The 2500-nt window shown below is 52.2% G+C and overlaps 1 non-coding gene across 1 annotated transcript in view; it reads left to right on the top strand.

Annotated features, from left to right (window-relative positions):
* The first annotated feature begins 1350 nt into the window (after positions 1 to 1350).
* The window catches only part of LOC146144936 (small subunit ribosomal RNA), a 1811-nt gene continuing 661 nt past the window's right edge, over positions 1351 to 2500 (top strand). Inside the window, exon 1 of the ribosomal RNA XR_014500698.1 lies at positions 1351 to 2500. This exon is cut by the window's right edge and continues 661 nt beyond it. This is a non-coding gene — a ribosomal RNA (small subunit ribosomal RNA).

Genomic DNA, 2500 nt, shown 5'->3' on the forward strand with positions numbered 1-2500 from the left:
CTAAGTTTTTTTTCGCCGCCGACACTTAGTCTTTTTTTTCAATTTTTTTTTTTTCAATTTTTCGCTCGCGCGGCGGGCCTTTCCACGTTCACATCGGGGCGAAATTTTTTATGTTTTTCGACAGTCCTTTGCAATTTTTTCGATCTCTCTTTTCGACACTTTTTTGCCGCGCGGCGGGCCTTTGCACGCTCACATCGGGGCGAAATTTTTTAAGTTTGTCGACAGTCCTTTGCAATTTTTTCGATTTTTCTTTTCGACACTTTTTTGCCGCGCGGCGGGCCTTTCCACGTTCACATAGAGGGCAGGTCTTTATTTTTTTGTGACTGTCCTTTACAATTTTTTTTTTCGCGCACTCGGGCTTTAGCATATTTCCGCCCAGCGAGCAAGAGCATATTTAGGCCGCGGGAGCATGAGCCTGTTTAGGCCGCGCGAGCTTTGAATATATTTCGGCCGCGCGCGCGAGCAAGAGCCTATTTAGGCTGCGCGAGCATTGAGTATATTTCGGCCGCGGGAGCATGAGCCTGTTTAGGCCGCGCAAGCATTGAATATATGTCGGCCGCGCGAACATTGAACATATTTCGGCCGCGCGCGCGAGCAAGAGCCTGTATAGGCCGCGCGAGTATTGAGTACATTTCGGCCGCGCGAGCAAGAGCCTGTATAGGCCGCGCGAGTATTGAGTACATTTCGGCCGCGCGAGCAAGAGCCTGTATAGGCCGCGCGAGTATTGAGTACATTTCGGCCGCGCGAGCAAGAGCCTGTATAGGCCGCGCGAGTATTGAGTACATTTCGGCCGCGCGAGCATGAGACTGTTTAGGCCGCGCGAACATTGAACATATTTCGGCCGCGCGCGCGAGCAAGCGCCTGTATAGGCCGCGCGAGCGTGTGATATGCCTCGCAATAGTTCAACACCTGGCGCAATCGTGCACCTTTTTTTTACGTTAGAATTTCAAACGGAAGACCCCAGGGACAACACTCATCTTTGCTATACTTGTGGGAGCTGACAAGCTTCGACAAGTAAAGAATCGGTGAAAAGGCGATTGGCTCGCTGGGCAGATGTTGCTGCTGCGCGAAGAGCCGAGTGTCAGTTTGTCGGGTTCTGAGCGGTCGCTTCGGCGAAGTTGTCTGGCGTGCGTTGCGCTCGCGCCGGTGTTGGCGACGTGGCGGTCGAAAGGCCTGCCGACGAAGTCTTACTCCGGCGGGTGCGACGGGCGGTGACGGTTTTCTGAGTTCGGGCAGCCGAGCAAAGAACGAAATTTTAACGGAGAAGCCTTCGGTTTCGCATCGACCGAGCGACGGCGCCGCATCAGCGGCGCCTCCTTCGTCGGCCTTTCGGGGCTACGCTAAAGTAGCTACCTGGTTGATCCTGCCAGTAGTCATATGCTTGTCTCAAAGATTAAGCCATGCAAGTCTAAGTACGAGCTCTCGTACAGTGAAACTGCGAATGGCTCATTAAATCAGTTATGGTTCATTTGATCGTACGTTTTACGTGGTTAACTGTGGAAATGCTAGAGCTAATACATGCGTGAAGCGCCGACCTCGCGGGAGGCGTGCTTTTATCAGACCAAAAACCGACCGGGCTTCGGCCCGCAACCTTTGGTGACTCTGGATAACTTTGCGGATCGCACGGTCTCGCACCGGCGACGGATCATTCAAGTGTCTGCCCTATCAACTTTCGTCGGTACGGTACTGGCCTACCGAGGTTCTTACGGGTAACGGAGAATCAGGGTTCGATTCCGGAGAGGGAGCCTGAGAAACGGCTACCACATCCAAGGAAGGCAGCAGGCGCGCAAATTACCCATTCCCGACGCGGGGAGGTAGTGACGAAAAATAACAATACAGGACTCTAAACGAGGCCCTGTAATTGGAATGAGTACACTTTAAAACCTTTAACGAGTATCCATTGGAGGGCAAGTCTGGTGCCAGCAGCCGCGGTAATTCCAGCTCCAAAAGTGTATATTTAAGTTGTTGCGGTTAAAAAGCTCGTAGTTGGATTTTGGGCGCAGGCGGCCGGTCCGTCGCAAGGCGTGTACTGGCCGTCCTGGCCTCACCTCCGGTTCTCCGCCGGTGCCCTTGACTGAGTGTCGGCGGCGGCCGGAACGTTTACTTTGAAAAAATTAGAGTGTTCAAAGCAGGCGATTCGCCTGAATAATGGTGCATGGAATAATGGAATAGGACCTCGGTTCTATTTTGTTGGTTTTCGGAGCGCGAGGTAATGATTAAGAGGGACAGACGGGGGCATTCGTACTGTGCCGTTAGAGGTGAAATTCTTGGATCGGCGCAAGACGAACGACTGCGAAAGCATTTGCCAAGAATGTTTTCTTTAATCAAGAGCGAAAGTCAGAGGTTCGAAGACGATCAGATACCGTCCTAGTTCTGACTATAAACGATGCCAACTAGCGATCGGGGGGCGTTAGTTTTACGACCTCTCCGGCAGCTTGCGGGAAACCAAAGTCTTTGGGTTCCGGGGGAAGTATGGTTGCAAAGCTGAAACTTAAAGGAA

The sequence above is a fragment of the Ascidiella aspersa genome, chromosome 5 (genome assembly GCF_963924565.1).
Source record: "Ascidiella aspersa chromosome 5, kaAscAspe10.2, whole genome shotgun sequence".
Classification (NCBI taxonomy): Eukaryota; Metazoa; Chordata; class Ascidiacea; order Phlebobranchia; family Ascidiidae; genus Ascidiella; species Ascidiella aspersa.